Here is a 15,997-nt window from a genome sequence, read left to right as displayed (position 1 = left end):
ACGGATGATTAATTGACAATATATCAAGTATTCTATACTCAAAAATTAAAATGCACGGCAACATGCAATTGACTTTCAAAAATGTAACAAAAGTATTACGTATTGTAGAGGGACTTTCTTCACACCGTTTCCTTCTTTTGTACTTTTTTTATATTTTTATTTCAACCTATTAATTTTCCTTTTTGATTTTTTTAATTCAAGAATAAAAAAAAAAGGGAGGAGTGCATTCAAACTTGGTTCCACGGTCGTCTTTGAACTACCGAAGACTAATTACTAATACTATTACCAGTCTTTGTCAGGGTCCCATTCCTTATCTCATCCCTGTAAGAGTATGAGTATGATTCTTATAAGTCTTGGGATAATTGATATTATAAAGAAGTCTAAATCTGATAAGGAATGCAGTCTTGAGAGAAGTTCCAATTGGTTTTGGAAAAGAACTTTGTGTTGGAACTTTATAAAGTCTCATGAATCTTTATGGTTTGTATGTCTTTGAATCCTAGTCCAATTCTGATAGGGAATGGACGAAGGAGCACTATATATTTATGGTTCAAACCACTGCTCTTGCGATATTAGCTTATGTTGTTCTAAGTCCTATTGATTAGAAAAGCTATTGTGATCGTAAAAGAGGAGAAGGTTTTGAACACAGAGGCTGTTATGGTTTCTTCAAGTTCAAATTATGCAGGTATGTTCTCGGCAATCCTTGTTCTTGTTCATAAGTTTTGTCACTTGACTTGTTTCAGAACATTGGTAATTCAATTGGCATATCATCGATCTGTGTTAAAGTTCTTACATGTGGTATCAGAGCCTAGTTGATTATTGTCATTGAGTTCGAAATTTACACAAGAATCTGATGGAAAAGCTATGAACACTTAAACGTTCCAAACCTAGAAAACGTATAACCTTGTTTAAATTGAATATTGGCAAAACTCATAACCTTGTACGAAATTTTCTGGGTTTGCACCTTTTTTCTCTTCTTGGTTTGAAGTTGTGATGATCCAAACATGCTTTGCTTCTAGATCTTCTCGTTCACAACCATCTTTGTTTAAGATTTGGATTTGCGATAATATATATTTTTCTTTTGTTCCCAAAGGTATGTTTATAATTCAAAACTCCTGATGTATTATATCAAGTTTATCGAATTTTGATCCTTGATACATACAAAACTCCTGATGTAATATATACAATACTGCAATCTTTATACATGATTGATGCTAAGATTGATACGATCCTGAAACCATTCATAAAAGGGTATGTATTTTGAAATCTTATTGCAATTTCTTGAATTTTGTTTAACATTTAGATTGAGTTAAATGGAATTGGTGTCAAGATTAGTTACTTATTCTGAAACCGTGTTTCTCAATCTGGGGTTGAGAGAACTTTTTCATGTTTGCTTATTTGGTGATAAGTATAGTAATTTATCAGTATACATCTCTCATAAACATCGTAATTCTGATTTTCAAAATTCTTGTTTCCGCTGTGTTGATTATGATGGCAATCCGCATGGGAATTTGGAGTGATGACAATCCGCATGGACGATTCTCGAGCACTGATGGATAAGTAATTTCGTTAATTTGGAGTCGAGGAATTGCAATTGGTTGACGAATACGAGTCCAATGATGCATTCAGGTAACTCACTTCACTGTTTCATGCGTGATTAATTGTTCTCCTATATGCATGATTATAGTGTGATGAGTTGGAGCATAATGATTAGGTCTTTTGCTATTTCGAGTATGCTTGTTTATTTATATAAATTGTAAAGGCATGATTAAACTCGAAATCCCTATAGATGCCAACTTGTGATTTATGTGAGATGTCTGGAATCATACTTTGCTGCATAAACAAATTTGTCTAGATATACTTTTCCATTTTTCATTAAAGAGTCTGTGTATATGCATTGTTTCATGTATGAATCTCGATACATTTAATTGCGGGGAGCAGCACAAGTGCACATCTTATTGTCAATTCCTGATTTTCAATTGGTTTGATTTATATCAAGTTTGGGTTGGAATGGATTTGACTGCATATCATGTGCAAGTCGGCAAGCAATATAAAGCAACAACATGGAATGCATATATAAAATGGATGCCAATTGCTTTGTGACTTATACATAAATCGCATATATGAATTAAATTTGTATTCATATCTAGATAGCATTCATGCATAGATGTTGTAATTATGGGCATGCGGCTTTATCTATATCAAATAGAACTTGCATAAGTTTCTCTGAATATTGATGCAAGCATACAAGAAAATATATGAACAAATGAATATATAAGGTAGATGTTTTATTGACCGCCTATAATGAGTCTTGTGACAATAAACTTTTAGCCATTTACAAAATATATATTCTATTATGAATCGGAAAACAAATAATTATTTGTCATCTTATTGGAAATTCATAAGACTAATGATATGCAGTTATCATTATTTTCTCCAAGGACTTGCTTACGAATCTGTATATAATTGATGATGGTGTTGACAATGAATTAAAGGCATGAAGATTTTTAATCTGGATTATTGTCGACTAATCTTATCATGTATATATATCGATGCATGCTTATTGTATATGTATATTTGTGATTTCATGATGCATGCTTCCGCTATTATATTTTGGTTGAAATCACAAATAAGGAGAAAGATGAACTTCGAGTTCTCCAGAAGAAATAGTAGTCTTGATTATCTCGTTTTAATCAAGATATATTGTTGTCATATATATCCAAACATTATCAAATTTTGGTTGATCTTGCTCGATGGATATTGAACTAGTTAAGATCAAATTGAATGCAAAAATATTGTGCTTGCTATTCTGATTTTGATCATTGTTGAAACTGGTGATTTTGAGTTTATGTGAGATAAGTTTTTCCGAATGGATTGTGACTATCTTTTGATACATAGACTGTTTTGTATAATGGTTTAGGTGTATATAACTAAACTGAGATTATGCAATAGGTAAGGAATCGGGAACCAATTGGTTCATATCTCCGATTTCTTTATTGACTGTGCAGTATATTCTCCTTATGCTTAAGTGGGAGAATCGTATGTTCGAATATAAGCATAAGGCTAAGAGTATTTAAGCCAGCCATTATAATTCATATGGATGCTTGAAAACCAGATTATGGTTTTATTGAAGCAATTGGTAATTATTTATGTTACTTAATTTGTTTAAGTAATGAGAAGTTTAGTGCTATTTGCTGGAACTAAACTTAACTTGATATAGTGGGAGCAAATCAATTTATGTGTTTGCTCTGGTCAAGTAAAATCACATTGTTGTAAATACGAATTGGATGAATGTGATCATGGAATTTGTTTGCGTATTGGTTGCGGCAATTGATCACATTAATAAGACATTCAGTGTATTGCAATGACTGTTAGTTAATACAGTTGATATTAACTTATACTTAACTTGTTTGTGTTAAGTATGGCCTAGATAAGTGGGAGCAAATTGGTTTGGTTTTGCTATTTTGGTTCACATAATTACAATGTGCAAATTAAGTATGTTGTGACTTTTGAGTTAATTCTGCGATGTAACAGAAAAGATTCTTAAGTTCAATACTTTAAAATGCATAGGTAAGTTGTATGTGAGGATAAGCTTTTATTATCCAAAACATTTGGTAATTTTTATATAAATTTGAGCTTAGATACATTGCTATGAACATAAACTGGACATTGTGATTTGTAAGTTAAATCTGTATTTTGTGTTGCATAGGCAATTATAAATTCATTGTTTTGGTTTATGTAAGCAGGTTGTGTCTATGTACTAGTGTGATGGTGAATGACTTATCTGATCACCTTTATAATTTGAGATGATTATCTGTTGTGATGAATCATACTCAAGTGGGAGAATGTAAGAGTATGAGTATGATTCTTATAAGTCTTGGGATAATTGATATTATAAAGAAGTCTAAATCTGATAAGGAATGCAGTCTTGAGAGAAGTTCCAATTGGTTTTGGAAAAGAACTTTGTGTTGGAACTTTATAAAGTCTCATGAATCTTTATGGTTTGTATGTCTTTGAATCCTAGTCCAATTCTGATAGGGAATGGACGAAGGAGCACTATATATTTATGGTTCAAACCACTGCTCTTGCGATATTAGCTTATGTTGTTCTAAGTCCTATTGATTAGAAAAGCTATTGTGATCGTAAAAGAGGAGAAGGTTTTGAACACAGAGGCTGTTATGGTTTCTTCAAGTTCAAATTCTGCAGGTATGTTCTCGGCAATCCTTGTTCTTGTTCATAAGTTTTGTCACTTGACTTGTTTCAGAACATTGGTAATTCAATTGGCATATCATCGATCTGTGTTAAAGTTCTTACAATCCCTTCACGCTTCCATTTAGGATGGGAATAGCTAATACCATTCATTTTGGATAATTTTCATTTTCGTAACGAGAACAACAAAAAAAAAAAAAAAAAAAAAAACAAGAGAAGCAGAGGAATATGCAGTGCATTGAAAACAGGATGCAGGTGCAGAATTTATTTTTATTTTTCAACAAAACGATAACGTCAGTGAGCAAATGTTAGGAAAATTCTGGTTTCACCAACAATAGATGGTTTTTGAGTTACCAAAGTAATAATGCATTTTTTCCTTAACCACACCCCCACATTATTTATATCCGGTTTGTGTCATTTTGAACCATATAAATAATGTCGCATACCTGAAGAAAGGTGAGTCATTTAAGGTGATTTTTTCTTCGACAAATGAGAAAATAATTTATACTAAAAGCCAAATAAACTTGGGGACTTTCTCTTGTCAAGCCTCATGCTTTTCTGCCTACCCACAGCCACAAAGCAGTTTCCTACGTGCTACCTTCCAGAATTGATGGAGAGGAGCTTTGGTTGCAACTTCTATTCATAAAGATTGATTTTTTTTTTTAGGGAATTTTAACAAAAAAACTTTTCGGTACTGTTCACTTTAACGAAAAACCATATTTTTATACTAAAAAGTCAATCCTGATACTATTTACTTTATCCTTTGTTTTGTCTTTATCATTAAAACTCAAATTTTCAAACCATTTTCATTAGTTTTATTATTTATTTATTATTTTCGTTTGTTATTGAAGCACACGTTCTTTTCACCCCCATGACACATAAACGATGTCATATGAAGCTACTATGACCGTATGACAAATCAATTATGTACATACAAAGGTTAAAATGCATGAAAATACGCAATTAACTTGAAAGACTGCAACAAAAGCATTTAAGATTTTTTTTTGTTCGTACTCTTTTTATTATTTTTATCTATTTTAATATTAATGAGTTCAATTGTTAAACGTTAAAAAAAAAGGGATCGATAAAGATTCAACACATCTCAGCGTTCATCGTATATTATGCGATCAGTTTTCATCATGTACAATTTGTGTTTAATTTTAAATAAATAAAAATCAACTGATTTATGATCATGCGATACACAATAAACGACTGAGATGTAAATATCCCTAGTTCCCCACATAATGGATCCGGAAGGAATCCATGTCAGAATGATACGACGCCAAAAATGAGTACTAATTATAAATCAAATCAAGATTAGTAAATATAAAGGCTTAATTACCAAAATGTCCTCGGAACTAGCACGAAAGTATCACTTTATCCCTCGTTGTCGTCTTTGCACTTGTATTAATCACATTACCCCTATCCTATCAATTTCGTTTGCTAACTATTACCTTGTGCTCCACGATATCAACATGATAGGAAGAGGATCATCTTCAGATTTTTTTTTTTGGGAATTTAGGGAGATCCTTTAATTTGGTGCGTTTATTGTTCATCGTTTGATCAATTTTCGTCAAATAATATTTAATTTTAATTTTAAATATAAATATTTAATATGATTTTTTACTACACAATAACGATAAATACGCAGAATTAGAAAATCACCTAAATCTCCACAAAAAGAATCCAATGGGAATCCTCTTCCAACATGATATATACCGATGATTGATTGACAAATATTAAGTATTCTGTACTCAAAAGTTAAAAAAGCACATCAACATGCAATTGACTTTCAAAAATGTAACAAAAGTATTACGTATTGTAGAGTGATTTTCTTCACACCCGATTCCTTCTTTTGTACTTTTTTTATTTTTTTACTTTTACCTATTAATTCTCCTTTTTGATTTTTTTTAATTCAAGAATAAAAAAGAGGGAGCAGTGCAATCAAACTTGGTCCCACCGACATTCGGTGGTCTTTTAGACTAATAATGCATTTTTTTCTTAACCAGAGTGATTTTTTAATGTGACCGGCACACGAAATAGTATACCATATGTCATTATACAAATGTTGGGATATGTATGTTAAAAGGTTAATAACTTAAAAAATAAAATTTCCCACCATTTACATAAACATCCGTGGTGGTAACCTGTATTCCCGTCACAATGAAAAAAAATTTAATTTTTTTATGTATATCTGAACCACTTCGAAATTTCATTGCTTCGAAGAACAATTTTCAATTCAGAACGCAGAAGAAGTTCTTGCAGTAATGTATATATATAGTTAAATAATTACAGTTATCAACAAGATTAATTTTCATTTCATCAGAAATTAAGAAGAAGAGATGAACCTAATTCAACGAGTTATTTCCAACTTTGCCATCTCATCACTACTTAGTCTACAGTGATTAGTCAGGTCCAGAATCCAAAGCACTGGTAGTTTTGGAATTTTATACAATGATGTACATCAGCTAGGTATAAATTGAATTCTTGCATGCAAAGGAGACAATAAAATTGAATTATTTTTTGTGACGAAGAGTTATGAAAAGTTCGTTTTGAAAGAATTCACTTAGTATTTCTCTTATGTAAATGATTTTTCTAGATTGCTTAAAGCGGGCAAAGGGTCAATGGGGTACAGATGCTTGGAAATTTGGAGTGGGAAATGAAGTAAAATTGAAGCCTAACTTAGAGAGGTCAGATGGTTGGACCTTGAAGCATAACCATTGCTCTCACTTGTGAGTTGGGATTTTTAATTGATTTTGTTTCTACTTTTGTTGAACTTTGTGGAGCACTCTTTGCAAGTTGGAGTGCCTTCGAAGCTAACATCTCAACACTGCGAAATTGCCTCTAAAAATTATTGAGAAAAAAGTGTTTTCAGATAACTAAGAATATCCTTTTCTTAATAATTTTGCAAGTGCTTTGGATAATCAAGAACGTTTACTTCATGATAGTTTATAAGTGCTTTAGATTTTGAATATGTTATCGACGCTTGTACATAATCATTTACCTCCTTACCTAAATATCGAACCGGTCACTTGGGCTGCTTCTAAAACCATCAGAAAAATGTTTTCAGATAACTAAGAACGTTCACCTTCAATTACTTACCTAACCAAAATATCACATTGGTCAAATAAAAACCTTAATAAGCAACTTATATTCCTAGTCTCCATAGAATATCTTTCACTTCATACTTTTGAAATAATGTTTTGTAATGTTAGCACGAAAATCGAAATTAAATTATAAGATGACAGAGATAGAGCCGAGAGATTTTTCAGTATACCCATAACACATGGTGATACATCATGTGTCACTAAACAAGTGATGAGATATTTGTGTGAAAAAAAAATTAAAAACTTGATTCTAGGCACAATAATGAAAAATTTCTTCATGAACAAAAGAGCCTGAGCAACAACTTGTTCAATTGAGTTTATCCTGTGTGCTGCTTATGTGGGAGAAATTTTTAGTTGTATGGTACACCATGTGTTTTTATGTAACCACACCTAAACTGCTGCCTAGTAACAATTTGACATCTCATCCGGCTTCAAACTTTCACTTTCGTATAAAACTTGCCATAAAATACGAGTCAGAAAGAAGTGCTGCCTTACATTTGTTAAAATCAGCATAAGCTTCGACGAACTCAAAGTTATGCTCAGTGCACCATTCCAAACATGTGTCTCTGGCCTATGACTCGTCATCCCCCAATAAACTGCTTCCTTCAGTCTCGGTGATTCCATACACAGTGAACCCTAGATCGTCGTCATCATCAAACTGGTCTCCAAACTTCTGCAGTCGTCTTCTATATTCGGTATGAACCGGGTGACCTGGAACAAGATCAACCTTATTCCCTATGCACACTAGTATATCGAACTTTTGAAGATCAGTTCAAGATACCTATTTCTGAAGCGCAGACAGAGACGACAACTGCAGCATAACGCGAACAAATTGATACAAGACACATCGAAAATCATGCTAAATAAGTAAACAAAATGACAAAGAGTGAGTGGCAAGAGACGGAAACCTCAGTTGTGTCGAAAACCAGATCAAGGCAGCCAACTGGTCAAACATTGGGAGGGACTCAATCGAAAATTCGTCATGGAGACGAGCCATCCATACCGAAACGTCAGCTGTGTAGTACTTTGTAGAGATATTCCATCTATTTTTTTAACACAAAAAAAATCATCAAAATTCACATTTCAAAAGAATTAAAAACGAATTCTTTGTTGCCAAAATTCCTAAAAGTTGTATTCTTTGTACCCAAAATTCCTAAAATTGAATTCTTTGATCCCAAAATTAAAAATTTACATACCCATTGACTACCAGTTGAGATGACGATGAAGAATCAGAAGCATTGTATAAATCCAAACCCAGTAATCCAACAAATCAACAGATCATGCTTAGTATCGGTCAAAGGAGAGAGAGCTTACGCGTAATGAGAGAGCGTTTGCCGACGCCGGGGGAGCCGAGGAAGAAGATGCCGGGCCGCTTCTCCAGCGAGTCTCCGTTCTTTGGTTGACTTTCCATTTCTCTGATTACTTTCGGAGAGACTGATAAAATTTGGATCTTTGCAAATCTAAACCCCTAATTCTTCTAACTCAATTTAGTGAAGACGATGACTGACTTTTCTCAGCAGACTTTCCTGTTGCTACTTGCTAGTGCTACACGGCAACTGGGCTCAGCTTAGGCAGCAGTTAAAAACAGTTTCTTTTTTTCTTCCTTCATATTTTTTCAAGACATTGTAAAATTCTTTTCATACCAACTTAAAAAAAAAATCTATATTATGGGAATGAAAATTCAAACTCAGGTGCATATATTGACCGTTTAGGATACGTAAAGTTAGTGAATTTCTCCTTTGTAAATAAATTAGCAAGTCATATACTATTATTTGTCACGAGTTAAATAAGATCTTATAAGACAGTATGCAAATCAAATTAGTGTTAGACACACGTTTTTTTTAAATACAATGTAACGCATGAGCAATTTGATTTTGATCAGTTTCATATCTAACAAAAATTTAAACCATACTTCAGTAAGAATTATTGTGATCTATATTGAGTTATTTGGTATATGATCACAATAATAAGAAAGAGTGTCTACAACAATATATGTCTGCCTAAAATTAAATAGATAGGAAAATATAAGTGCAGACTGTTTTAAACTTCAATTTGGAACTACAAGGGTGGTTAATTAGACTGTTTTAAACTTCAATCAATATTTAGGATTAGATTAAGAATCTATGATTAGAAAACATGGTATCAAATAGGGTTTTCAAGCCATTTTCATTAGTTTTCCATATCAAATATACTTCTGCAGCATTAAGGAAGGGACATTGATGATTAGAAAATCACTTTAAAAAAAAGCAATCTAGTCATAAGCACTTCTCCAATTCAAGCCCTATCCTCACAATCCCAGTCTAAAATCAAACCAAATTTCAAACCCTCTAAACAATCAAATCACTTTTCATTGGAATCCGCAGATGCATCAGCAGCAGCTGGGTTTACACCTGCAGCAAAGAACTCAGAGATGACTTCAAGAGGCATGCCCTTAGTTTCAGGCACCTTCAAGTAAACAAATATCCAAGAATCGATGCACCCGACAACATAGAAGGTTGACAAACAAGAAAGTTTCTGAAACATCAGGCTGACTAACCAGACCACCATGAATGCACCAGAAATTGAAACAACCGACGCAGGCCGACACCAAAGTGCACTATCCTGATGCAAATACACTTTTTGAACTCCTCCTTCCTTCTTCCCGTCTTCGCCTACTCGGTCAGAATACTTATATATAAGCCAGCTGCCAACCTCCACCAGTGTCCATACTACTACTGATAGCCTCGCTAGCTTGTACATTTCCTTTCATCAAGATTGTATTGCATCTCACACCTAAAGCACTGCCGCAAGACCTAGGCGTTCCCATGCCTGTTGTTTGGCACGAGATTAGTGGACTTCTCAAGCTTTCATCACAATAAGCCCCGGATGCTTCAGATTCGTGATCCTCACCATCTGTCTGGCTCTCTATGTCCCAATGTGCGTTTTTATTATGATACTCCCCTGCATTCAAAATGCTTCCAAGATTTGGATAAAGCATGCTGCCTTTGCTTCCCCTTTCGGACATCTTCTCGTGGACACTGCCAAAGAGAGTGACCAGAGGATCCACGAGAGGCATGCTTAGGTTCAACGTGCTCCCGTGGTGAGATATAAAACTCTGTCCAGTTGCAGGTTTGGCGATGTATGATAAGCCCTTTTCGGGACCATATAGCCGTATTTGATTTCCCTGATTTTCAGTAAGCACATTGGGGGGACTAAGGATGAACTCTTCCAATGATGTTTCCTTGCCTGTGCGAAGCCAACTCACCTGTGGATCATAGAAGCCAAAAAGTTAGCTTGAAAATGTCAATGGAATGAAATAAACGGGCCCTATAAATTTCAAAGCTCATTTTTTAGCCTCCTGCACCCCGTTTGTGGGAGCAAAGAAAATAAACGGGCAAATCTAATGGACTCTGTCCCAGCAGCAACAGAGAAAACAAAGGACCCATAAATGGCAAAAGGCAGGAGACAGAGTATTTGTCCAAAACCAAAAATGTGTCAAGACACAGTTGGCTGCAATTTTGACCCAAACTCCATCCCAGAATCTGCAAGGAATCAATATATAGGGACAGAGACCTGTGAAATTATGGCCATGTTTTCTACATATTGTTGTCTCATCTTGATATTAAAATCATACTAAATCTTATTAATCAACACCAAATCAAAAAATTTCACCTATTCGTTAATTGGAAATGCTCATAAAAAGTACTCTTATATAAACAGTACTCCAACAAGTTTTCCATCTCTGCGTGTAAACTTGATTAACAGAGGGAGGAGTACGTGCTCTACATGTTCATCCAAACGGTGTAGTTCTTTGATCTTCCTGCAGAAATTTTATACTTATAATCTCCATTTCTCTTTGTAGGTTTATATATCTGAACAAAACCAAGTTTTAAGATAATTAATCTTGAAATTTGTACTCATAATCTCATTTCTCCTTGTATGTTTTCCTTCCATTGTTGTTTGTTTTGATTAATTAGAATTTGGTTTTATTATTGAAGTGTGGCTTACTCACTCACAGTCAAAAGTACTTTAGGATACAAATGTGGTTTCTGTTTTTCTAAGAATTAGCCAGTAGCCACCTACAGATATGGAATCTTTGTTTTTGCAAATTGAAAATTGTTTAAATTCTTGGGTAAATTACATGGACCACCTTAACTTTGGGTCTTATAACAAAGTTATACCTCATCTTTTAAACATTACAATGTCTTAGTTAACTTACGAATTTGTTGCAATCTTAAACCTCCGTTAAAATATCCATCAATTTATTTGTTAATTTTAATTTAATTTAGAACTAAAAATTCTTTAATTTTTAATATTAAATTAATTTTATAACCTAGTTAAGTAAGTGAGCGGATCCGTGTCTACCACATCAGCATTTAACATAAAAATTAACAGAAAAGTTGATGGAGGCATGATATTGCAGCAAATTTGTAAATTGATGTATAATATAGCAATATTTAAAAGATAAAATATGAGATTGTTATGTGACCCAAAGTTGAGGAGGTAAAATGTAATTTTCTTTTTTTTATGTATTTAATTTAAATTAATTAATTTTATTATATTAATCTATAAAGGTATCACAAATTCACAATACAAAAAAAAATTAAAAAAATTATTTAGTTATACTAAAACTGAAATGTACGTACCCAAACTCCTAATGAAGAAAAAATTGTGAATCATCTGAAGTGGATGGTTGCTCTTGCTCCTCCTCCTCAATATCAAAAGGACCATTAAGATCAATCTGCCTGCGTTTCGGATGATCATCCGCCGGGTTCGAAGATAAGGAAAGCCATTGTCGTTGCCGATCATATTCCTCGTGGACGGTATCTGAGGATCCAAGTGGACGAGGCGTCTTTCCAAGACTACTTGTTGGTCCCAAAGACAAGGGAAGCCATTCGTCTTCTTTGCGCAATAGTGGGTGCACCCCGCAACTTTTAATGCGTGCGCCCTTGAGGAAAAGAAATTCAACATTACAAATATCTCCCTGCTTCTTTTCTAAATCCACACCAAATCAAATTTTCCACGTATCCATTAATTGAAAAAGCAGAAGTAAATGCTAATAAAAAAATAGTTGCAAACCCCGATTCTTGATTAAACAGTAGTCCTACAAGTCTTTCATCTCTGCGTGTAAACTTGATTAACAAAGAGAAGCATGTGGTTTACATGTTCAAACGATGTAGTTCTTTGATCTTCGTGTAGAAATTTTGTACTTATATGAACAAAACCAAGTTTTTAGGTAATTAATCTTGAATTTTGTACTTATAATCTCATTTCTCCTTGTATGTTTCCCTTCCATAATTGTTTGTTTTGATTAATTAGAATTTGATTTGATTAGTGAAATGTACTTCAAGATACAAATGTGGTTTCTGTTTTTCTAATAACTAACCACCTACAGATATGAAATCTTTGATTATGCAGATTGAAAACTGTTCAAATTTTTTCCTTTATTTAATTTAAATTAATTAATTTCTATTATATTAATTTAAAAAATGATATCACAATAAAGAACAATAAAAAAATTGCTAAAACTGAAAAGCTCAAGGGCTTTTCCGTACCTTAATATCAGAAGGAACATTGTGATCAATCTGCGTGCGTTTCGGTTGATCATCCGCTGGGTTCGACGATAAGGAAGGCCATTGTTGTTGCCGATCATCTTCTTTGCGGAATAAGGGGTGCACCCCGCACATTTTAATGCGTGCCCATACGGGGAATTGAAGTTTAACTTTACAAATATCTCCCTGCTTCTCTAAATCCACTAACATGAGCCCCATATGAGCTGTCTCCATGCTCTTCCCCATCCAATGAAATAATTCAAAATCACTTGCTTCGTTGATGTAAATACGAAAATGGTAAAAACATCCAAATTCTGATACCCGTGGTGGAAAAACACAAGATAGAGCCAATCCTAATAACGTCTCCCTCTCCTGTAAATTTAGACGAATTTCAATACTAAATTCACTACCTCCAACATATTCATCATCTTCTTCATCATCTTCATCATCATCTTCTTCTTCATCTTCATCATCATCTTCTTCATCATCTTCTTCATCTTCATTTCGTATACTTTCAATCCTAGTGGCTGTTAGATATTTAGACGCATAGCTGAACCGCTTTGGAATTTCATTGCCTGGATACATAACTTGCAATTGAGAGTACAGAAGAGATTCCTGCAATAGTGAATAATATGTAAATAACTAATTACAAACAATCGTCATCTGTTCTCCCTCCCAAGTATCGACAAATTATATATTTTAATTTCAAGAGAAATTAAAAGAGGAGAGACGAACCTGATTCAAGTTCAACAAATTATTTTCCAACTTTGCCACCTCATCGCCACTTAGTCCAAAGCAATTAGTCAACTGCAGACGCCTAAGCCCCAAGGGCAACTTTGGAATTTTTTCCAATGATGTGCAATCATCCAGATATAAATCACTTAGATTTGGTGGAAGGGCATGTGGAATTTCCCGAAGCCTCTTGCAACCTTGCAATCTAAGCTCATTCAAGTTGACAAATTTGCTAATGCAATCCGGAAGACTAACAAAATTGTTTGCCGACAGATCAAGATCTTCTAATGTGGACCAGCAATGAAGATTGGATGGTTCATATTGAAGAGGCACAAGGAAATCACTTTCTGATAAATTGCATCCAATAAGATAAAGCCGGCTTACGTTGAAAATGGCTAATGGCATACCGTTGTAATGTGAAGTATCTAAGCGAGTTGAAAACTTCCCAAATGTCACCAGTTTTGGGCATCCATTCATTTCAATATAGTAAAGATGTTGCAACCCATAAATGTGATGTAATGATGTACCTGTAAGGTTCTCACAATAATTTGCATGCAATCTTTGAAGCCCAGTAAGATATGCAATTGATGAAGGCAATTCTCTTATGCCACTTTCTTCTATAGCCAAATACTCTAGAGATTCCATCTTGACCTCTATTTCTGGGAAACTCTTGAGCCTTGTGCAACCACCAAGATTAAGCCTTTGAAGGGATCTCAATCTAAGTCTCGTCACAAATCTCTTAAGCCTAGAGCACCCAACAAGACGTAATGTAACAAGTTTATCAAGGAATCCAACAGAATCATCAACTTCAACTAAACGTTTACACTTATTTAGTATCAACTCCCTTAGGTTTGGACTTCCGGATAAGTTGGGAATTTTTTCTAAGAATTCGGAACCACTTAAATTCAAAGATGTAAGCTTTGCCAAATTCTGAGAAATCAAAAAAAAAAAAAAATCACAAACTTTAAATAAAATAATTAATGATGAAAAGCTTTGGCAAATTTCTTTTTCCAAAAATAAAGTATACAATTAAATTAGTAATTGTCCAAATTAATTTATAATACGTATACATACCTGAAATACCTTCAATTGTCTGATGTCACTGTTTGGCATAATAAACGTGACAAGATGCCTTAGATGACAATTGGATTGCAAATTGAATTTAAGTTTGGATCCCCAGTCTTGAAGCCCATCTTCACCGAATTTAATCCACCTCAAATTTTCGGGTAGATACTCAACGCATCCAGAAAAATATGCATTATGGATTATAAAAATTTCAAGATTTACCATCTTGAAAAAGCTTTTTGCATTCAAGGGTATCACATCTAGCTTGGGCAACTTCACCACAATGCCCTTAATTTTCTTTGTTCCCTAAGATGGAAAAATAAATAGCGTTAACAAACAAATTGTATAACAAAGAAATCAAAAGGATTTAATTTTTTTTTCTTTCCAAAATCATGCCAATTAAATCAAATGCAAGAACATATATTCTACTTACTCTACTTTTAGTTAGAACATGGTACACATCTTCATGATGCCATAATCTGCTCCGCTCGCCTGGTTCAGTGGGCGATTCTTCCCAAACTATATGCTTACCCATTTTTTCTAGCAAGTCATGCATCAAAATCCTATTATATTCAATAGTAATAATGGCATTCTCAACGAGAACATCAATACAATGTTGACGTACTTTGAGGTTTGATCCTTTTAATATCTGTAAAACTTTGTCTTTATCTTCACCCTTGAAGAAGCATGCAATGTCTAGGAAAACTTGTTGCGGGACATAATCCAAGGTATCATAACTTTTCCGAAGTACTCTTTGAATCCCTCTATAAGGTTCTTCATCGTAACTATCTAAAATATCTTGCCAACGATCTATATTTTTACCACGCAGATGAGAACCTATAAGATTAAGAGCTAACGGGAGGCCTTGAGCATAGCCTATTGCACGCCGTGCGAGTCCCAAATAATCATCTGGAGGTTTTTCTTTTCCGAAGGCATTCCAACTAAAAAGCTCAAGAGCTTTGTTGTCTTCTAACTTTTGGACCTTGTATATCAGCTCAACTTTACAAGATTCCAGCAATCCTTTATTTTTTGTGGTTATGATCACTCTGCTACCCTCACCGAGCCATTTAACTTGAACCAAGTTGCTTAACTGCTCCAAATCATCCACATCATCAAGAATTAAGAGAGATTTCTTTCGCCTCAACAGTTTCTCTATAAGGATGTTTCCTCTATGAGGATTGACAACTTTCCACTCTGAACCACCAATCTCCCATAGAAGAGTGTTTTGTAGTTGGAATAGGCCTCCGTATTGCATTGACGTTTCTCGAACATCTGCCAGGAAACAACTACCTTCAAACTTATAAGCAATTGCATTATAAACAGCTTTTGCAACTGTTGTCTTGCCGATTCCAGATG

General features: G+C 34.0%; 1 long non-coding RNA gene and 2 pseudogenes across 1 annotated transcript; 1 reads left to right on the top strand and 2 right to left on the bottom strand.

The window, feature by feature from the left end:
- LOC126608979 (disease resistance protein RUN1-like) overlaps positions 1-15,997 on the bottom strand; it is a 48,874-nt pseudogene that overhangs the window by 19,328 nt on the left and 13,549 nt on the right.
- Positions 313-4,313, top strand: LOC126609003 (uncharacterized). The gene is made up of 2 exons (XR_007618066.1): positions 313-1,626; positions 4,036-4,313. It is a non-coding gene; the product is annotated as an uncharacterized LOC126609003 (long non-coding RNA).
- Positions 9,454-15,997, bottom strand: part of LOC126608661 (disease resistance protein RPV1-like) — a 112,225-nt pseudogene continuing 105,681 nt past the window's right edge.

This window comes from Malus sylvestris, chromosome 2, assembly GCF_916048215.2.
Source record: "Malus sylvestris chromosome 2, drMalSylv7.2, whole genome shotgun sequence".
In the NCBI taxonomy this organism is placed as follows: Eukaryota; Viridiplantae; Streptophyta; class Magnoliopsida; order Rosales; family Rosaceae; genus Malus; species Malus sylvestris.
This window is presented reverse-complemented; position numbering and strand designations above follow the sequence as displayed.